Source organism: Canis lupus, chromosome 7, assembly GCF_003254725.2.
Source record: "Canis lupus dingo isolate Sandy chromosome 7, ASM325472v2, whole genome shotgun sequence".
NCBI classification, from domain to species: Eukaryota; Metazoa; Chordata; class Mammalia; order Carnivora; family Canidae; genus Canis; species Canis lupus.
Genome location: NC_064249.1, coordinates 80,678,614 through 80,701,463, shown reverse-complemented (window position 1 = coordinate 80,701,463; position 22,850 = coordinate 80,678,614). Strand labels below are relative to the sequence as shown.

Here is a 22,850-nt window from a genome sequence, read left to right as displayed (position 1 = left end):
AGGATCTGGCTATCCCCTTGGGACATGCGTGGGCCGGAAGGACACAGGACAGTGAGGACGCTCCTGCCGCCGGGCACCCCCGAGCTGTGCAGGTCAGTGCCCCCCACACCCACAGCATCCAGGCTCACACGGACTGGGGTCTGCAGGAGTTACTGCAGGAGCTGACTCTAGGGCTGAAGAGATGGCCGCCGCCAGTGTTGTTGTTCCTCCCTAGGTCACAGTGTGCCTGGGATGGAGTGGGGCCACCAGGGAGCATGGTTCTCACAGGATAAACAGCTCCCAGGGAGCAGTGCCCCTGGCAGTGGGCAGGGCAGCTCCCCCTGGCACACACCTGACAATCAGAAAACAAGGCACCTCCCCCAGAAGATCACCTGGAAGGAAACAGGAAGAGCGAGTTCTTGACCAAGCAACCCTGGAAAGCTCCAGGGGAAGTCGAGGGATTACAGTATATAGAATGAGAGGATACCCCTCCTTGTTATTTATTTTTTTTTAATTTTGAAATGTTTCTTTTTTCTTCTTTTCCTTACTTTTTGCATTACGATTTGTTTTTAACCACTCTGCATGAGCAAATTGACTTCCAGGAAGAACACTCCCCAAAGAAACTATTAGAAACAGTCCCCTCTCCCACAAAATTACAGAAATTGGGTTACAATTCGATTTCACAATGTCAATGCAGAAGCACAAAACTAAAGCTACTGGTGACTCTGGAAAAAAGCATGAAGGATTCAAGAGACTTCATGACTGCAGAATATAGATCTAATCACGCCGAATTTAAAAATCAATTGAATGAGATGCAATCCAAACTGGAGGTCCTAACGATGAGGTTAATGAGGTAAAGAACGAGTGAGTGACATAGAAGACAGATTGATGCCAAGGAAGGAAGCAGAGGAAAAGAGAGAAAAACAAAAGACCATGAGGAAAGGTTCAGGGAAATAAATGATAACCTCAGAAGTTAAAATCTATGTTTAAAGGGGGTTCCTTTGTAAATGGGTTTGACTCCTTAAATTCTCTTTTTTCAATCTCATTGTTAGTGTATAGAAATGCCACTGATTTCTGAGCATTGATTTTGTATCCTGCCACGCTACCAAATTGCTGTTTGAGTTCTAGCAATCTTGGGGTGGAGGCTTTTGGGTTTTCTATATAGAGTATCATGTCATCAGCGAAGAGGGAGAGTTTGACTTCTTATTGCCTATTTGAATGCCTTTAATGTCCTTTTGTTGTCTGATTGCTGAGGCTAGGACTTCCAGTACTATGTTGAATAGCAGTGGTGAGAGTGGACATCCCTGTCTTGTTCCTGACCTTAGGGGAAAGGCTCCCAGTGCTTCCCCATTGAGAATGATATTTGCTGTGGGCTTTTTGTAGACGGCTTTCAAGATGTTGAGGAATGTTCCCTCTATCCCTACACTCTGAAGAGTTTTGATCAGGAATGGATGCTGTATTTGGTCAAATTATTTCTCTGCATCTAATGAGAGGATCATATGGTTCTTAGTTTTTCCCTTGCTGATATGATGAATCACATTGATTGTTTTACGAGTGTTGTACCAGCCTTGTGTCCCGGGGATAAATCCTACATGGTCATGGTGAATAATTTTCTTAATGTACTGTTAGATCCTATTGGCTCATATCTTGTTGAGAATTTTTGCATCCATGTTCATCAGGGATATTGGTCTGTAATTCTTCTTTTTGGTGGGGTCTTTGTCTGGTTTTGGAATTAAGGTGATGCTGGCCTCATAGAATGAATTTGGAAGTACTCCATCTCTTTCTATCTTTCCAACACCTTAAGTAGAGTAGGTATGGTTTCTTCTTGAAACATTTGATAGAATTCCCCAGGGAAGCCATCTGGCCCTGGACTTTTGTGTCTTGGGAGGTTTTTGATGACTGCTTCAATTTCCTCCCTGGTCATTGGCCTGTTCAGGTTTACTATTTCTTCCTGTTCCAGTTTTGGTAGTTTGTGGCTTTCCAGAAATGCGTCCTTTTCTTCTAGATTGCCTAATTTATTGGCGTATAGCTGTTCATAATATGTTTTTAAAATCGTTTGTATTTCCTTGGTGTTGGTAGTGATCTCTCCTTTCTCACTCATGATTTTATTAATTTGAGTTTTCTCTCTCTTCTTTTTAATAAGGCTGGCTAATGGTTTATCTATCTTATTAATTCTTTCAAAGAACCAACTCCTGGTTTTGTTCATCTGTTCTTGGTCTCGATTTCATTGAGTTCTGCTCAAATCTTTATTAACTCTCTTCTTCTTCTGGGTGTAGGATCTATTTGCTTTTTTTCTCTAGCTCCTTCTGGTGGAAGGTTCGCTTTTGTATTTGAGTTCTTTCCAGTTTTTGAATGGATGCTTGTATTGCGATGTATTTCCCCCTTAGGACTGCTTTTGCTGTGTCCCAAAGATTTTGAACGGTTGTATCTTCATTCTCATTAGTTTCCATGAATCTTTTTAATTCTTCCTTAATTTCCTGGTTGACCGTTTCATCTTTTAGCAGGATGGTCCTTAACCTCCACGTGTTTGAGGTCCTTCCAAACTTCTTGTTGTGATTTAGTTCTAATTTCAATGCATTATGGTCTGAGAATATGCAGGGGATGATCCCAAACTTTTGGTATAGGTTCAGACCCGATTTGTGACCCAGTATGTGGTCAATTCTGGAGAAAGTTCCATGTGCACTTGAGAAGAATGTGTATTCAGTTGAGTTTGGATGTAAAGTTCTGTAAATATCTATGAAATCCATCTGGTGTAGTGTATCATTTAAAGCTCTCGTTTCTTTGGAGATGTTGTGCTTAGAAGACCTATAGAGTATAGAAAGCACTAGATTGAAGTCAGCAAGTATAAGTGTATTATTATCTAAGTATTTCTTCGCTTTTGTTATTAATTGATTGATATATTTGGCAGCACCCACATTCGGGGCATATATATTGAGGATTAAGTCCTCTTGTTGGATAGATCCTTTAAGTATGATATGGTGTCCCTCTTCATCTCTCACTACAGTCTTCGGGGTGAATTTTAGTTTATCTGATATAAGGATGGCTACCCCTGCTTTCTTTGAGGACCATTTGAATGGTAAATGGTTCTCCAACCTTTTATTTTCAGGCTGTAGGTGTCCTTCTGTCTAAAATGAGTCTCTTGTAGACAGCAAATAGATGGGTCCTGCTTTTTTATCCAATCTGGAACCCTGCGCCTTTTGATGGGGTCATTAAGCCCGTTCACGTTCAGAGTTACTATTGAAAGATATGAGTTTAGTGTCATCATGATACCTATTCAGTCCCTATTTTTGTGGATTGTTCCATTGGACTTCTTCTTAAAGGGGAATTTTGAGAGTCCCCCTTAAAATTTCTTGCAGAGCTGTTTTTGAGGTCACATATTCTTTCAGTTCCTGCCTGTCTTGGAAGCTCTTTATCTCTCTTTCCATTTTGAATGAGAGCCTTGCTGAATAAAGTATTCTTGGTTGCATGTTCTTGTCATTTAGGACCCTGAATATATCCTGCCAGCCCTTTCTGGCCTGCCAGGTCTCCGTGGAGAGGTCTGCTGTTACCCTAATATTCCTCCCCATAAAAGTCAGGGATTTCTTTTCTCTTGTTGCTTTAAGGATTTTCTCTTTATCTTTGGAATTTGCAAGCTTAACTATTAAATGTCGAGGTGTTGAACGGTTTTTATTGATTTTGGGGGGGGGATCTCTCTATTTCCTGGATCTGATGCCTGTTTCCCTTCCCAGATTAAGAAATTTTTCAGGTAGGATTTGTTCAAATACATATTCTGGCCCTCTGTCCCTTTCGGCACCCTCGGGAACCCCAATTAAACGTAAGTTTTTCTTCCTCAGGCTGTCGTTTATTTCCCTTAATGTATCTTCATGGTCCTTTAATTGTTTGTCTCTTTTTTCCTCATTTTCCCTCTTTGCCATCAACTTGTCTTCTATGTCACTCAGTCGTTCTTCCACCTCCTTAACCCTCGTCGTTAGGACTTCTAGTTTGGATTGCTTCTCATTCAATTGATTTTTAATTTCTGCCTGATTAGGTCTAAATTCTGCAGTCATGAAGTCTCTTGAGTCCTTTATGCTTTTTTTCTAGGTCCACCAGTAGCTGTATAATAGTGCTTCTGAATTGGCTTTCTGACATTGAATTGTAATCCAGATTTTGTAACTCTGTGGGAGAGAGGATTGTTTCTGATTCTTTCTTTTGAGGTGAGGTTTTCCTTCTAGTCATTTTTCTCAGTGCAGAGTGGCCAAAAGCAAGTTGTATTGGGAAAAGGAGAAAAAGAGAGGAGAGAAAGAAGGAAAGAAAAGAGAAAAAGAAAAAAAAAAGGTAGGAAAAAAGAAAAAAAGACAGAAGAAAAAGATAAAGAAAAAGAAAGGAAAAAAATGGTGGGGAAGGAAACAAATAAAAAAGCAAAAAAAAAAATCAACAACAACAACAACAACACAAAAACCACGGGGGAGTATCTTCTGATTCTGTGTACTTTAAGTCCCTTGACTTCCCCTGGAACTTGTCCGTCTAGCTGGTCTTCTGGGGGAGGGGCCTGTTGTGCTGATTTTCAGGTGTTAACACTTGGGGGAGCTGCTCTGCCCCCTGCCTGGTGCAGGGGTCAGTGGGGGGTGTTTACCCCGTGAGGCCCCAGGAGGAACAACCGCAGCGGCGGGGCCAGCTCTGCAGCCCTGGAGTCAGCTCCCGCAGTAGCTCCGGAGCTCTCCGTCTGCAGGGCCTGGAGGCTCCGGGGCGGGGCCGCTAATTGCTCAGCTCGGGGCAGGAGCGTCCTTGCTGTCTTGTGCCCTCCTGGCCTCTGCCGGTCCCGGCGGGGAGGCCGGATCTTGGGCTGTGTCCCGGCGCCCTGTGCTCCGGGGCCTGCGCTGTTGGATTCGCGCTCCGGCCACGCAGCCCCCTCTGCAGAGCCGCCACCGAGCCCCTCCGAGCTGCTCCGGGTCCAGCCGTGCACGCTGCAGCCCTTAGGGTGCTCGGCGCACTCTCCCTGGGGCGCAGTTCCTCTGTTACTGTCCCAGGGAGCCCGAGGGCATCCCCGCCCTCCTGGGTCCTGCTCCAACTCCCTGCGAGGCCTTTCCGCCTGGGAAGATTGGTGCAGCTCCTGCTTCTCCGGGACGGGGCTCTCCTGTCCTGGGGACACTCGCCCCGGCCTTAGCCCGGCTCCTCGTGGGGCTCCTCCCCCTTGGAGGCCTTTTGTTTCTTTATTTCTTTTTTCCCGTCTTCCTACCTTGATAGAAGCCCGAACTATTCTCACTGTAGCATTCCAGCTGTTCTCTCTTTAAATCTCAGGCCGAATTTGTAGATTTTCAGGATGATTTGAAGATTATCTAGGTAATTGGTGGGGACAGGTGATTTGGGGACCCTGCTCTTCCACCATCTTGCCCCTCCTTTTCCACCCTGATGTTTCTAGCAGCAATGTCCACAATAGCCAAACTGTGGAAGGAGCCTCCGTGTCCATCGGAAGATGAATGGATAAAGAAGATGTGGTTTATGTATACAATGGAATATTACTCAGCCATTAGACAATGACAAATACCTACCATTTGCTTTCACGTGGATGGAACTGGTGGGTAACATGCTGAGTGAAATAAGTCAATCGGAGAAGGACAAACATTATACGGTCTCATTCATTTGGGGAATATAAAAAATATTGAAAGGGAATAAAGGAGAAAGGAGAAAAAATGAGTGGGTAATATCAGAAAGGGAGACAGAACATGAGAGACTCCTAACTCTGGGAAATGAACAAGGTGTGGTAGAAAGGGAGGTGGAGGAGGGGTGGGGGTGACTGGGTGATGGGCACTGAGGGGGGCATTTGAGGGGTGAGCACTGGGTGTTATGCTATATGTTGGCAAATTGAACTCCAATTTAAAAAATTAAAAAAAAAAAAAGAATGTGCTTTGAACCCAGTTTTCAACTAGCCTCTCTCCTATAAAAATTATAAGCTAGCTCCAATGTAGGTGAGGAGGTTCCATGGAAAGCACTGTGTTGAACTTGGAGGCGCAAGCCTTCTAGGCCTGCAGTTCCCAATTGCCTCTCATGTAGCTTCTGAGATGGATCTAAAATAAGGGAGTTAGAGTCGAAGTCCACAAGCAATGTGAAACAGCCAGGGACAACCCCTATAATCAACTCTCAAAAACAAGTATGCCTTGAAGCCAGCTTTCAACTAGCCTAGCTTGTATAGGAGATAGAAGCTAGCTCCACTTTAGGTGAGGTGGTTTCATGGAAAGTGCTGTATTGAATACGGAGATGCAAGTCTTCTGGGCCTCCAGCTTGTCACTTGCCTCTCACACAGCTTCTGACAATCATTTAACATAAAGAAGTTAGAAGCTAAGTCCACCAGCAATTCAGAGCCGTGAGGTACAGCAACTGTGCTCAGCTCTCAGAAATCAGTATGCCTTGAACCTGGCTTTCAACTTGACTCTCCTATAAGAATTAGTAGCTGTCTCCCATCTAGGTAAGGAGATTTCATGGAAAGCACTGTATTGAATTCAGAGACAGAAGCCTTCTTGGCCTGCAGCTTGCCACTTGCCTCTCACACAGCTTCTGACAAGCATTTAACATAAAGAAGTTAGAAGCTAAGTCTATAGGCAGTGTGGAGCCCCAAGGGACACCACCTGTGCTCAACTCTCAGAAATATGTAGGCCTTTATTTTTTAAAGATTTATTTATTTACTTATGATAGACATAGAGAGAGAGAGAGAGAGAAAGAGGCAGAGACACAGGAGGAGGGAGAAGCAGGCTCCATGCCGGAGCCCAATGTGGGACTCGATCCCGGGACTCCAGGATCGCGCCCTGGGCCAAAGGCAGGCGCTAAACCTCTGAGCCACCCGGGGATACCCATATGTAGGCCTTTAAATCAGCTTTGAACTACACTCTCTCCTATAAGAATTAGAAGCTAGCTCCAATCTGGGTGAAGAGGTTCCATTGAAAGCGCTGTATTGAACTCAGAGATACAAGCCTTCCAGGCCTGCAGCTTGCCACTTGCCCTCACATATGGCAGTTGGATGCTAGGTGTATAGGAGTGGTGGGCTCATGGAAATGCTATGTGCTGAAAGGTGAGCACCCAGCATTCCTGGGGTGCAGCTTTGTACTACCCTCTCACCTACCGGCCTTAGAAACTTAGTCAAAAGCACATGTAGTGGCTCATGGGAAATGCGGCCTACTCTGAGAAAATAAAGTTCCTTGCAGATAACTTCTGCAAGCCTCTAACATAAGGGAGTTAGAAGCTAAGTCCGCAGGCAGTGGGGAACAGCAAGGGACATGCCCTATGCTCAACTCTCAGAAATAAGCACTGCTTGAAAACCAGCTATCCACTAGCCTCGCTCTTACGAGAGTTATAAACTAGATCTATGTAGGTAGCAGGTGCCATGGAAAGCACTGTATTGAACTCGGAGACACTATCATTCCAGACCTGCAGGTTGACACATGCCTCTCACCCACGGGAGGTACAAACTAGCTGTACAGCTCTGGAGGTCCCACAGAAATGCTATGTACTAAAAGGTGAGCACCCAATGTTCCTGTGGAGCAGCTTTGCACTACCCTCTCAACTACTAACCTTAGAACCAATATCAAAAGCACATGAGTTGGCTCACAAGAAAAGCAGCCTACTGCACTCTGAGAAACAAGTGTTCCTTTTAGGTAGCTTCTTACAAGCCTCTAACATAAGGGAGTTAGAACCTACATCCACAGGCAGTGTGGAGCCACAAAGGACAGACCATGTGCTCAAGTCTCAGCAATAAGCATGCCTTGAACCCAGCTTTCAACTAGCTTTGCTCCTATCAGACTTAGAAGCTAGCTCCATTCTAGGTGAAGAGGTGCCATAGAAAATGCTACTGACCTCAGAGACCCTATTGTTCTGGGCCTGCAGCTTGCCACCTGTCTCTCACCCACAGGAGGTACAAGCAAGCTGTACAGATTTGAAGGGCCCACGGAAATGCTATGTACTGAACAGTAAGCACCCAGCGTTCTTGGGGAGCAGCTTTGCACCATCCTCTCACCTACCGGCCTTAGAACCTTAATGAAAACCACATGTCGTGGCTCACGGGAAATGTGGCCTACTGCACTCTGAGAAATAATCAAGTGCTCCTTGCAGGTAGCTTCTGACAAGCATCTAACATAAGGGATTTAAAGGGTAAGTCCACAGGCAGTTTGGAGCCACGAGGGATGGTCCCTGTGCTCAAATCTCAGAAAGAAGTATGCCCTGAACCCAGCTTCCAACTAGCCTCGCTCATATGGCAGTCAGAAGCTAGCTCCACTCTAGGTGAGGACGTTCCATGGAAAGTGATGTATTGAACCCAGAGACACTATTCCTCCAGGCTGGCAGATTGCCACATGCCTCTCACTAATAGGAGGTATAAGCTAGTTGTACAGGTCTGGAGGGCCCACGGAAATGCCATGTACTGAATGGTGAGCACCCAGCGTTCCTGGGGAGCAGCTTGGACTACCCTCTCAACTACTGACCTTAGAACCAAAATCAAAAGAACATGAGGTGGCTCACAGGAAAAGTGGCCTACTGCACTTTGAGAAACAAGTGTTCCCTGCAGGTAGCTTCTTACAAGCCTCTAAAATAAGGGAGTAAGAAGCTGCTAAGTCCACAGGCAGTGGGGAACGGCAAGGGACATTCCCTTTGATCAACTCTCAGAAGAGAGCACTGCTTGAAAACCAGCTATCAACTAGGCTCGCTCCTATGGGAGTTAGAGGCTAGATCTACTATAGGTGAAGAGGTGCCATGGAAAGCACTATATTGAACTCGGAAACACTATCATTCTGGGCTTGCAAATTGCCACATGCCTCTCACTCACAGGAGGTACAAATTACTGTACAGGAGCTGGGGGGGCGGGGGGGAATGCAGCATACTGCACTCTGAGAAACAATCATTTCCTGCAGATACATCAGAGAAGCCTCTAATTTAAAGGAGTTAGAAACTATAGGCAGTGGGGACCCGTGAGGGACGGGCACTGTGCTCAACTCTCAGAAATAAGTAGTTACGGGAGTTACAAGCTAGCTGTACGTGGTTGGAGGGCCAACGGAAATTCTGTGTACTGAATGGTGAGCACCCAGCATTCCTGGGGAGCAGCTTTGCACTATCATCTGAACTACCGGCCTTAGGACCCAAATCAAAAAGACATGTGATGGCTCACGGGAAATGCAACCTACTGCATTCTGAGAAACAAGCGTTCCTTGCTGGTACTTCATATAAGCCTCTAACATAAGGGATTTTGAAGCTAAGTCTACAGAAGATGTGGAGCCAGGAGGGACAGGCCTTGTGCTCAATACTCAGAAAGAAGCACTGCTTGAAACCAGCTGTCATTTATTTTCACTTCTATGAATGTTATAAGATAGCTCCACTCTAGGTGAGGAGGTGCCATGGACAGCGATGTATTGAACTCTGAGACACAAGCCTTTTGGGCCTGCAGATGCCACTTGCCTCTAACTCTCGAGAGGTACAAGATAGCGGTACCAGGGTGGAGGTCCCTTGGAAATGCTACGTACTGAATGGTGAGTTACCCAGTGTTCCTGGGGAGCAGCTTTGCAGTACTTCTCAACTACCGGCCTTTGAACCCAAATCAAAAGCACATGCGGTGGCTTGCAAGAAATGCAGCCTACAACACTCTGAAAAACAAGCGTTCATTGCACATAACTTCTGACAAACCTCTAATGTAGGGGAGTTAGAAGCTAAGTCCACAGGCAGTGTGGAGCTGCAAGGGAAATACCTTGTGCTCAACTCTCAGAAAGAAGTATTCCTTGAATCCAGCTTTCAACTAGCCTTGCTCATATGGCAGTTAGAAGCCAACTTCACTCTAGGTGAGGATGTGCCATGGAAAGTGCTGTATTGAAATTGGAGACAGAAGCCTTCTAGGCCTGCAGCTTGCCTCGTGCCTCTCACCCACGGGAGGTACAAGTTAACTGTCCAGTGGTGGAGGGCCCATGGAAATGTTATGTACTGAACGGTGAGAACCCAGTGTTCCTGGGGAGCAGCTTTGCACTACCCTCTCACCTGGCGGCCTTAGAACCCAAATCAAAAGCAAATGTGGTGGTTCACGGGAAATATGGCCTATAAAATTCTGAGAAATAAGCATTCCTTGCAGGTAGCTTCTGAGAAGCCTCTAACATAAGGGAGTTAGAAGCTAAGTCCACAGTAGGTTTGGAACCGTGAAGGACAGGCCCTGTGCTTAACTCTCAGAAAGAAGTATCCCTTGAATCCAGCTTTCATTTAGCCTTGCTCATATGGGAATTAGAAGCTGGCTTCACTCTAGGTGAAGACATGTACTCAACTCAACTGAGGATGTTCCATGTAAAGTGTTGTATTGAATTTGGAGATGCAAGCCTTCCGGGCCTGCAGCTTGCCATTTGCCTCTCACCCATGGGAGGTACAAGCTAGCTGTTCAGGGGTGGAGGGCACACAGAAATGCTATGTGCTGAACAGTGAGCACCCATCGTTCCTGGGGAGCAGCTTTGCACTACCCTCGTACTAGCGGCTTTAGAACCCAAATCAAATGCAAATGTGGTGGCTCACATCTAATGCGGCCTACTGCACTCTGCAGGCCGTCAGGGCCGAACCCGACCAGGGTTCCAGGAGTGGTAAGGACATTGCAGCCATCACCGCCTGGGGTCTTAGGGAAGGAAGTGACTTTGCGGAGCACACCACCTGGGGTCCAGGGAGGGGACTGGACATTACAGCCTACCTCAGCAGGGGTCCTGAGAGGGGACAGGATGTCGTGGCCTATCCCGACCTGGGTCCCAGAAGGGGACGGCGCATCATGGCCGAACCAAGGTCGGGAGGAGACAGGACATGGTGGCCAACCCAGCTCAGGGTCCCTAGAGGGGACAGGACATCATGGCCGACCCTGAGCAGGGTCTAAGAGGGGCAGGAACATCGTGGCTGACCCTGCCTGGGGTCCCCCAGGAGAGGAGGGGTCAGGACCAAACCTGACCAGTGTCCCAGGATGGTTCATAACATTGCAGCCAACCTGGACCGGGGTCCCATGAGTGTTCGGATGTGGTGGCTAACCTAGCCCCGTATCACAGGAGGGGATGGGACTTTGCACCCGAACCCGTCCGTGGTCTGTGGAGAAGAGAGGACATCGTGGACGACCATGCCCAGGATCCCCGCAGAGGAAGGGGTGTTGTGGTCGACCCAGACCTGGGTCCTGGGAGAGGTCGGGATGTCACGGCCAACCCCGACCAGGGTTCCATGGGGGGACGGGATGTCATGTCTGACCCCAACCACATACATACCCAGGATGGGACAGGATGTCATGGCCATCCCTAACCGGGGTCCCCGGAGAGGAGGGGACTGCAACCGGGGACCCAGGAGGGTCCATGACGTCACAGCTGACCCCGACCAGGGTCCTGGGAGGCGAGTTATGCGCATTCAACCTCGACCAAGGACCAGGGAGGGGATGCGGCATCGCGGCAGACCCTGCACGTGGTCCCCAAAGAGGAGGGGACTTCATGGCCGACCCCGACCTGGGTCCCAGGAAGGGACAGGATGTCCTGTCCAACCCCACCTGGGGCCCTGGGAGAGGACATGATGTCGCAGCTGACCCCACACATGGTCCCCAGAGAGGAGGTGATGTTGTGGCCGACCCTGCTCAGGGTCCCCAGAGAGGAGGGGATGTCATGGCCAACCACGACTGGTGACCAGAGAGGGTCCGTGATGTCACAGGTGACCCCGACCAGGGTCCTGGGAGTTGATGGTTCAGAGGATCCAACTCTGGGGATCAGGGCTGGGGATCTGTGTTTTAAGTCCTCCGGGTGATTCTAGCATAGATTCAGGGGTGAGAACTGTTGGCTTGATGTAAAACTTATGGGAATGCCTTTATTCAAACATGAAAAATACTGCTAATTGGTAGGGGTGATTTTTTTTTCCTTGACTTTTATTTAAGATCCTCATTGTAATAGTGAGGGGAGGTGTGCTGGCCATAGATGAGGAATTAATAGAGATTAGGGGCTGGAGATGAGGAGGTGTTTTCATGAATCTATCCAGTGTCTTCTGACCAAGAAAGCATTACAGAAACCAGCAGGGGCAGAGGGGCAAAGACAGTGGAGAGAAACCAACTCCCAACACACCTCCAGGTCAGAGTCAAATGTTCCAAAGCACAGCTGTTTAATAGGACTGAGTTTTGTCAGCCACCTGAGTTTAAATACATTTGTAACTCAAATAAATAAGTAAGGTGGCCAACATGTCCAGGTTTGCCTGGGGCTTTCCTGGTCTTAGCACTCAAAATCCCAAGTCTCAGGAAACCGCTGTGCATGATTTTCCCACAGAACCAATCAATTCTGCAATTCTCAACAGATACTGACTGGGTGTCCTATAATTCAATTCAGTTCTGACGCTATCTACTTAGAGATAGTGTCAGATCCACAGGTGAAGGCCAGAGTCCTACAAGGCAATCCCCTCTCTCTTCACTTCAGATGCAAGTTGCAAATCTGGGTTGTCACCTGTGCTTGTAACCAATCAGTTATGGATTGGATGTCCCCACATCCTCCTCCGAGGGTTTGATGAATTTGCCACAACAACTCATAGAAATCAGACAAATGTTTACTGAGTCACCAGTTTATTATAAAAGGATATAGCTCAGGAAAATCCAGATTGGGGATGCATAGGGTGAGGTATGGGGAGAGGGCATAGAGCTTCTATGCCCTGAGTGCATCATGCTTCTCAAATTTTCCACGTGTTCAATGACCCAGAAGCCCTCTGAGCCCCATCCTTTTGGGGTTTTGTTGAGGCTTCATTTTACCTAGGCACAATTGATTCAATCATTGGCAATTTGTTGTGGAACTCCATCTCCAGCCCCTCCGGCCTCCCAAGAGCAGGGGATGGGACTGAAGTTTCCAGCCCTCCAATCACAAGGTTTATTCCCCTGGCAATCAGCTTCATTCTTTGGTGAGAAAGGGCTTTCTGGAAGTCTCCTCATTAACATGACAAAAGACGCCTTGATCATTATCATCACTTTGAAAATTCTAAGAGGTTTAAGGAGCTCTGTGCCAGGAATGGGGACAAAGGCCAATTGAATATTTATTATAAATCACAGTATTGTGGGGCAAACCAAGGTGATTGGTCAGTACTCACTTTAGTTGGAATTACTGAGTGAGCTTTACAATTATGAATACCTGGGCTCACCTCCAGAGTTGGTAATAGACTTGGTCTCAGGCTCAGCCAGGGCACTAGGAGAGGGAAAGTTCTTCAGGTGACCTTATGGTGGCTAGCCATGGAGAACCTCTGCAGCTGCTTGCATAGCATTTCTCCAACTCAAAAAAAAATTTAACAAAAACAAAAGTTAGTGGTTCTGATGAAGTTAGACTCCTACCATGTACCACATAAAAAAAGGACTCAAGTTGGATCAACAGTGTAAATATAAGAGCTAAAACTATATAAAATGTTGGAAGAAAACATAAAAAGTCTTCATGACTTTGGAGCTGGCAATGAATTCTATTATACTACTTCAGACTTTTTTTTTTTTTTTAAGATTTATTTATTCCTGAGAGACACACACACAGAGAGAGACAGAGAGAAAGAGGCAGAGACACAGGCAGAAGGAGAAGCAGGTTCCTCACAGAGAGCCTTATGCAGGACTCAATCCCAGGACTCTGGGATCACGACCTGAGCCAAAGGCAGCTGCCCAATTGCTGAGCCACCCAGGCACCCCACTACTTCAGACTTATACTAGTTCAGACTAGTCTGTACTAGTGTACCTCAACTCAGGCTGTGGATTAGAAATACTTTGTGAACTGTATTTATTGATAATATGTATTTAAAATAATATATACACATGGTAAAATAACAAAACTAGGCATATAAAAAAAGTATGAAAAAGTAAGTGTTCCTCTCAATCTGGTTGCTAGATTTTGACCTCGGTGTCAATTTTTGTTAAAATTTCTTGTGTGTGGGGCACCTGGGTGGCTCAGCAGCTCCGCATCTGTCTGAGGCTCAGGGTGTGATCCCGGGGTCCTGGGATCAAGTCCCTCATTGGGCTCCCCCACCGGGAGCCTGCTTCTCCCTCTGCCTGTGTCTCTGTGTCTCTCTCTGTGTCTCTCAGGAATAATTAAATAAATAGTTTTTAAAAAACACAACTTCTTGTGGGTAGCCTTCCCTGTTTTATGCACATGTAAGCATATGTATACATATATATTTCCCTTTCTAATGTTCTTTTTACATACCAACAGTAGCACACTAAATTTCACTTTTCACTCAACAGCATGTTTTGGAGTTCATTTTAGCATTTGTAGATCTTCCCAATATTCTTTTTTTCTTCCAAAAAGTTATTTTTATTAACATATATTATCTATATAAATTTTCCTTTTTCTTTTTAAAATACTTTTGTGCTTTTCTTTTTGCCCAATATACTTTTTTTTTTTTTAAAGATTTTATTTATTTATTCATGATAGTCACACAGAGAGAGAGAGAGAGGCAGAGACATAGGCAGAGGGAGAAGCAGGCTCCATGCAGGGAGCCTGATGTGGGATTCGATCCCGGGTCTCCAGGATCGTTCCCTGGGCCAAAGGCAGGCGCCAAACCGCTGCGCCACCCAGGGATCCCCCAATATACTTTTTAATGACTGCATTGTGATCATCTGTAGTTGTATACTTGTTATATATATATAACTTATTTATATTAAATCACTAGTTACAACTATTAAAGAACATTATGTTGTTCATTACAAAGTGATAATACATATCCTGTATGTATGTCTTTGAGTATATGATGTATCTGTGGGATGCAAGAATTGCTGAGAGATACACACATTTCAAAATTGTAAGAAATGATATAAAGATTCCCTCTAAAAAAAAATAAAATAAAGATTCCCTATAAAATGCAGTACCAATTTACATTCTTGAAATTTTAAAAACCGTGAAGTTTCATGTTACTCTTTACTTTAACTCATGAGAATCTGTGTATGGGGCCCAGACTCTTTATTTTCTTTCTTTGGTAATTCTGATACAAGAAGGCTCTAGGATGTGATGAGAACCATAGGACAAACCATCTGGATGCACCTGCTGCATTTCCTTTTGATGGGACTATCCCATCTCCTCACCAAGGGGACAGTTTCCAAAAGGACACGCCTCAAGGATGTTGCTTCTCTATGTTGCTACCCTGCTACTGTGCTTTGTATGACACTGATCATCTATGACAAGGCTTAGAAGAGTGTTTGCAGCTCATATGATAATTCTGTTTTCTTTTAGTTCCATGGACCAAATAAAGAAAGGAACTCTGGGCGGGTCCCTGCGATCCCCACCATCCAACCTAAGAAGAAATGGATGTCGATGATGTCTTTCTTTTCCAAGATCTGTCACAAAATATTAGAAACAGAGGTCCCTCCCCAACAGCCACTTGTAACGTGTGTTTGCCTGGTCTGCATTCGTTCCACAGCTCCACTGAGGCACCTTCTGAAAAAAACCTGACACTTCTTATAACACAGACAGAATGTTTCCAGGATAACAAGATGAGCTGGGAAGAATTTAGCTTGCTGCAAACTTTATATAAAAGTATAGAATGAACTGCAATGAATACTGAGAAATAATGATGAGGCTCGGTAATCACCTAAATACCTAATAGGACTGTGGTCCAGTCTGCAGCCCTGCACTACTCAGGATGGTGGGGAGGTGGCTTTTTCTTGGATCTTGTCTGGACCTTGCATCCTCTTGGTTCTGACACCAGCACATGTTGCTGTGTCCTCTAAGGCACAGAACACTGGAGCCTTCCTGGTATCAGAGGTTCACCATGGAGGTCACTCAGCTCTTGCCCTGCAGTGAAGAGTTTAGTCCTTGATGTAGATTCCTGCATTAGCCACACAGCATCCCAAATTTGTATTATATATGCATTTTTTTCCCTAATCTTAATGGCTCAGACTTATGCATTCTGGGGTGGGACATCCTTTAGATGCCCTGAAATGTTTGTAGATGTGCTTTGCTAGTTGGGTCAACTAGCAGACTGCTTCTCCACTGCTGTTGAGAAGCTGAGGAAGATGAGTACTGAGAATTAGCCACATTAGGGAGGCATCAACCTCACTGCAGAAGGGTCAAGAGATCATGGAGAGAGGAACTGGAGGAAACAAGTATAGACACATCTTTCAAGGTGTTTAGCTACAAAGTAGAGCAGAAAATTGGGCAAGAGCTGGAGGAGTAAGAAAGGTTGGGGAAATGCTTTTCTTTGAGATGGAAGCAGTATAGCATTTCTTGTCCTGCGAAGGATCCCTGCTCTCAGCTCACAGCAACTGTCTAAAGCCCCCTTTCTTCTGAGCTCTAGCACACCCTCGGTGATCCTAGAACACCTGTCCCCTACTTCCCCCAACCTACCTCAACCAACCTTCCTCTAGCCCTGAATTATTTTTCTCTTCCTCTTTCCTCTTCCATCTGTTTTCTTCATTATGTGGATCAAACTAATGTATTTGCAGCAAAAATCAGGTGTCTTTAGGTGGAGAAAGAAGGGCTAAGTTGAGCAGGCAACATAGGATTTTCTTTAGAGGGAGGGATTGGGGTTAAAATGGGTATGACTTTCTTGACTTACTCCCCTGGTCTCTTGGAAACAAGTTCCAGAAGCATGAATCTCTGAAGAATGTGTTTTTCATCCTGACAGAAAGAGTCCGGAACCCCAATGATAAAAAGTGTCATATGGCAATGAGAGGCCTGAGCAACATGGTCTGTGAGACCCCTGACAAAGTAGGAGGGCAAGGTGTCACTCGGCCTGCCCTCATGGCCTGGCATCCCCAGGGCTGAAAGATGGCGCCTCATGTACTGGTTATCTGTCGCTGTGTGAAAGATCACCACAGACCCAGCACTCATCCTCTAGCATTTTCCTTAGGTCAAAAGCTTAGGTATGGCTTAGCTGGGTCCTCTGCTCAGGATCTCACAAGGCTACAATCAAGGTGTGGGTCAGACTGCATTCCTTTCTGAAGCCTGGGCTCCTCTTCCAAGCTTATGTGGCCATTGAAAGAATGCGGCCCCTTCCAGTTGTAAGACTGAGGTCCCTGCTTTCTTGCTGGCTGGCCACCTCAGCTCCTTGAAGCTGTCCTCTCATAGCATGTGAGCTTACTTCTTTAAGGCCAGCAGGAGAGCCTCTACCACTCGTGCCTACTAAGATGGACTCATATAATGTAATGTAACTATGGGAATGGTGTCTCATCACAGTTGTCATATACTGTAGGCTAGAAGCAAGTCACTGGTTCCTTCCACATTCAAGGGAAGGATATTGTAAAAGGCATGACTCATTTGGGGTTGAGGGTCATCATACCTCAATACTATCAGTGTTGGGAAACAGAGCTGCAGATGCAATTAATGCACACCTGGACATCACCCTCTGGAGTGAATTTCATTTATTTTTTAATAGTTTGTACCCATTTAGTAAAAGATGTTTTCCCCACCTCTGCTTTTAGCATCTGTCAACTTCAGTGACCATTTCATCTCATCCCATATAAAAGTACCATTATGTCCTAGATGCCTAGATCATCCAGCCCACCACACTCCTTGATGTGCCCTTCCCGGCCTCATGTGCTCTTGGGCCAAGTTCTCCAGATTGCTCTTTCTGTTCTTTTTTTCAAGACTGAGCTGGCTCTTGGGTCAGGTTAATGGAAATACTTGTATTTCAATGACAGCTGTTACAGCAATTCCTGAGGAAAGCCACACTCTCAGTCCAAGTCCTAGGTTATTGAAAGATTAGAAGTAGGATTGCTTTTCAACTCACAGAGAGCAATTTCTGGATTACTCACACTTTTCAAACCTTGTTCACAGGTGTGAAAGTATAAGAAAATTGTCCTAGACCTGCTGGTACATGGACTATATGGCCCTGTGAGTGCTGAAGTCATCCACAAGACTCTGACCATCATCTTGGGCAAGATCCAGGGGAAAAGTTTGGGCTCTTTCTTTGTAGACATCACTCTTCAGACTAGGACTTTATTAGATGATGTGAGAGAATTCAGAAGAATCTGGGTTATTAAAGTGGAAGTGGGATTTGCAATGTGAGCCTAGGGTGGTGTGTTGCTCAGAGAACATGGTCTGTATTATTAACTTATTTACTAAGAGATTGTTGAGAGGCAAGTATTATACTGGAGGTTATGGAAGACATATAAAGAAGGATTTTTTGTTGTTATAGAGAAGTGAATATGTGTACCCCAATGATGAAGTTGGTGATGGATATGAAGGTGAAGATGATGATAACAGTGCCAATGTATATTCAATGCTCTGTTATGAATGTGATGATAACACTAGTTAGCATTTAGCAACCAATACTGTGTGCCAGGTATGGTGCTAGGCAGCTTTCCTAGATTATCTCATAGAATCTTCTCAATAACCCTGTGAGGTGGGCACTATTCATCTTCACTTTATAAATGAGGAAACCAAGGCACAGAGAGGTTAGGTGACTTGTCCAAGATCAAAGAGCCAGTAAATGGATATGAACCAAGTCTTCTGACTACAGGACCTGCCCTCTTCACTGCCAGGTGACATGGCAAGCTGAGCAGAAGTGCACTGATACATTGTTTACTCTGAAACTATGGGGACTCTGGGATCCATTCCTTTCAAGCTAACCAGCTATCCTGCTGCAGTTACACATATGCCACATGCACACATGCCCTCTAACAGGGAGATGATACATGTGGAACAGGAAATGGACCTCTTATTTACTCACAAAGCACCTTCTGTGAGTTCCTCACACCTAATTCCCCAGATGGAGCTGCACCACACAAGAGGAAGAAATTATGGAATTTGGTGTTTCTATAGGAGCTTCTGGCCCATTTGCCTCTCTTCCCACTTGGAGAGACAGGAAGAACTTTGCTCTGGAATGCAAACCTGTCATCTCTGCGGGTAGTGGGGAGAGGAAGGTCTCTACTCTACCTCCCTGAATGGAAACAGATATCTCCAAGATGTCTAAATCTCTCTGCAGGTGCCATCTTAGTTTCCAGAACTGGCTTGCCATGTAATCACTTTTTAATACCCAGATGACTCTAATTTTTGATCAGGAAGCCCTGGTTGTATAGTAACCTGGCAATACTCATGAAGAGTTGTTTCCTGACAGTTATCTCTATTATTGCACTTTTGACCACCTGTCTTATGCTGTTGCTCACTTGTGCATGGGTTCGGATGATTTTCAGGTCCCTACCAGGCCAGGGTCTTGTACGTCTTATTGCATTAGGGTAGTATTGGATTGAATTATACAGGGATGTCTGGGTGGCTCAGCTGTTGAGCATCTGCCTTCAGCTCAAGGCATGATCCTGGGGTTCTGGGATCGAGTCCCACATCAGGCTCCCTGCAGGGAGCCTGCTTCTCCCTCTGCCTATGTCTCTCTCTCTCTCTCTCTCTGCGTGTGTGTGTGTGTCTCTCTCATGGGTAAATAAATAAAATCTCTTTAAAAAAAGAATTATAAAAAAAAAGAATTATAAACACATGCATGCATGTGCATGCACAGATGCAGACACGCATAGGTAAACAGCAAAGAAAGTGAAACACTAAAGTAATTTGTAAAAGTGCCCTATGGGCTAAAAAAATATTTTTAAATACTTCACGAGGAGCGCCTGGATGGCTCAGTTGGTTAAGCATCTGCTGTTGCTTCAAGTTGTGATCCCAAGGTTCTGGGATTGGGCCCTGTGTCTGGCTGTTTGCTCAGCTGGGAATCTGCTTCTCCCTCTCCTTCTGCTTCTTCCCCACTAGCGCTCTCTCACTCTCTCACTCTCTCAAATGAGTAAAATCTTTAAAAAAAAGAAAATAAATACTTCACAAATGATGAGTGTCTGGGACCCCCCCTCTCCATTCTAGTTGCTCCTCACCCCTGAAGAGGCCCAGCTCAGCTTGGTTCTCTTTGGTTTGCCTAGAGCTTTCATGGGACCAAGAAACATTGATATAAAATCCCTTCACCAATGGTCAGGAGACTAGGTACTACCCTGGTTCCTTGTCACCTGACAGTGTAACTCTGAGCAAGTCACTGAAATGCCCTGAGCTTTGGTCTCCTCATCAGGAAAGGGAGATACTCAGATAGACCACTCACAGTGGAAAACTAGAAAGGACTGAACCCAGTGACACACGATCAGGGACAAACCAGCCAATGGTACTAAAAGCAGAGAGGGTTGGCAGGGTGTCAGGGAAGAAACACAATTGTTTTTTCTGCTGCAGGAGGGAGAAACTCAGACCACAGGTGTAGAGAGGTGTCCTTCCAGAAACACTGGGAATGATCAACAGGAGATGGATCAAATGAATTACAATGCAGCCACCCCAAGTTCCTTTAGGTATCAACATGAAAAGAGCTCTCAGATAGATGGTTGGGTGAATAATCAAGGTACGTAACAGGGGCATGGTGTGCTTCCACTGAGTGAAAATGTGAGAAGGGACTATGTAATATACATTTTATTCTTTTTCTTCTTAATTTTTTGGAGGGATGCACACACAATTTATAACTTTGTTCATTCATGGGAGAGAAATTTAATGGCAGGCAGAAAGGGATAGAAGGAGATTTACTTTTGTTAATAAAATGATTTGGTTATTTTGAATTTTGAACCATACAAATATGTTCTACCTCCAAAACACTGAATAATAAACAACAGAGCTGGGAAGCCGGGATTATTAGCACAGTGATCCCCAGTCTGATTGTCTTGTCTGCTGGGGATGACATTCATTGAAGACCCAGCCTGCCTCCTCTCTGGCCCCCACCTCGGTCAGCTAAGAGCTTTAGACTGGATCTGACCCATCTCCTACCAAGTAACAAAGAACGATGGATGGCGGTAATGCATCTGGTGCAGTGGCCTTTTGGTAATGACCTGGGTTCTGTCCTTTTGTTCACCGGGAAACCACAGGAGAATAACCACCTGAGATATTCAGCCTTTGTCTTGTTCGGGCAATTGGCGGCCTTTGCCAGGTGGAAATGGAAGAAATTCTTCACCAGTCAGTTAAGCAGACTCAAGATTCCCTCCTGATACATCTACAGGACAGAGAACCCCAGGTTGCCAAGGTATGTTTGTGACTCTCACCCAGTATGGGAGAGCTCAGTGCCATTCCTAAAGCGAGCTGTGGTGCTGCCCTGTTGTGTTGCAGTGCTCAACCCTCTCTATTGCTGCCGGCTCTGCTATGGACATTCAGCAGTGTAGCCATGTGAATCCTTGGAGGTGCCTGCCCAGTGTGTCATTTCTCTCTCTGCAAGCATGCAAATTTCCATTTGCTCCTGCCCCACCTGCCCCATCCAGCACCTGCCACTGGAGAGTGGGGGCCGAGAAGCATGGGGTTAAGCTGTGGGGCAGTAGCCCACATAACGAGAACATTAATTCATGCCCATTAGCTTCTGTCACTGTAGATTTCCCACTCCTGGCTTTTCAATCCTCTAGAGAGCTTTTGTCTTATTCTTAGAGGAAATATGTCCTAACGGGGTTGGATCAACGTCAGGCCTGCTTTGGAGTGGGTGAATATTTTTCAAAACCACTGCGAACAAAAAGGTTTCACCAAACCACTTGTCTTCTTTAAGTTATTGCACACAACAGAGAGAGACAGGGAGAGAAAGAGAATTTAGGAATTAAAGAATCCAGAACCCCTTTGATGGGACAATAACTGGGTAAACTCTAAAGTGATGCTCTCCCCACCAGCCCCAAGTTAGAGATGTGGTCATTTCAGAAGCAACATCCTTTAAGGTTGACATCTTCAAGCTTTCTGGAAGTTACTTTCATACCCTCAGTGGCCCCCAGACCACATACTGGATGCAGTGCCCTTGCTTGGATTATAGAACTCTCTAATGCCTTTGACAGTAGGATGGAAATATTATTTTTCTCAGTCTTGCAAAACAACATTTCGAGCCTGTTCTCTGTATCTGAAAGGAAGAAAGGAAAACAGATTTCAGAGTGAAGAAGAATAAAGGAACCCTAAACTCTGCTGGCAGCTGGTGAGTAAGAGGGCAGGAGAGAATGCTCCCAGAGGTCCCTGCCCTCCTGGTGTCAACCCAGAAGGTGGCCAGCCACACAAGCAAGTTACTCCCCATAAAATGACTCAGGCCAATTATGTTTCGATCGTAACTGACCCATCTTGCAATGTAAATGACAAAACGTCCAGAGGATTATGCACAAAATCTATTGGCACATCCAGTGTAGATCATTAGATCTACGCAGACCCTGATCTCCACCTCTGAGGATCTGACGATCGATTGTCCTCACACTCTACTCATTGTAGTCAAGGAGGTTTATTGAATCCTCCCCTCATGTGCACTTTTGCTGATGTCTTTCAGAGCCACTATCATCCAGAGCTCCAGCAGTTCCTCTATGCAAATAAGATTCTGTAAACACAGAGCAGCAGGGAAATTGTTCTAGTGAGAGCACCTTGCTGGGGGGCTGATATTGCCCCTCTTTTAACTCTTCGCATGCTTCTGCTTGCTTCTCATGATTGTAACAGAAAACGGGATGCTGGGAGAACAATTGATGGCAATTGCATGGAATTGTATAAGTCTATCCACAGTGAATTCTAAATTGTTTTCATGTATCTCATTTCCTCTCCAGACAAATTTGTCAGAAGTTACATGCTTTGTTTAAAACATTTAAAGTAGATTCGGGGCTTATTTCTCAACCTTTTCCTTCATAAGTTCATCTCTGTCACCTATCTTTTATTTTTTATTTTATTTTTAATTTCTGAGGCTAAGGAAAATATTACCTTAAGTTTTTTTGTAATCTGCTATTGATACTTTCAATTTGCTATTAATACCTTTTATTGCCGAGATCTATTTAAAGTTGGCCAAGGAATGTCCACAATAGCCAAACTGTAGAAGGAGCCTCGGTGTCCATCGAAAGATGAATGGATAAAGAAGATGTGGTCTATGTATACAATGGAATATTCCTCAGCCATTAGAAATGACAAATACCCACCATTTGCTTCAACGTGGATGGAACTGGAGGGTATTATGCTGAGTGAAATAAGTCAATTGGA

The 22,850-nt window shown here is 45.3% G+C and overlaps 1 pseudogene; it reads left to right on the top strand.

Moving 5' to 3' along the window:
* The first annotated feature begins 11,499 nt into the window (after positions 1-11,499).
* On the top strand, positions 11,500-22,212 carry LOC112648204 (protein maestro-like; annotated as a pseudogene).
* Positions 22,213-22,850: the final 638 nt, after the last annotated feature.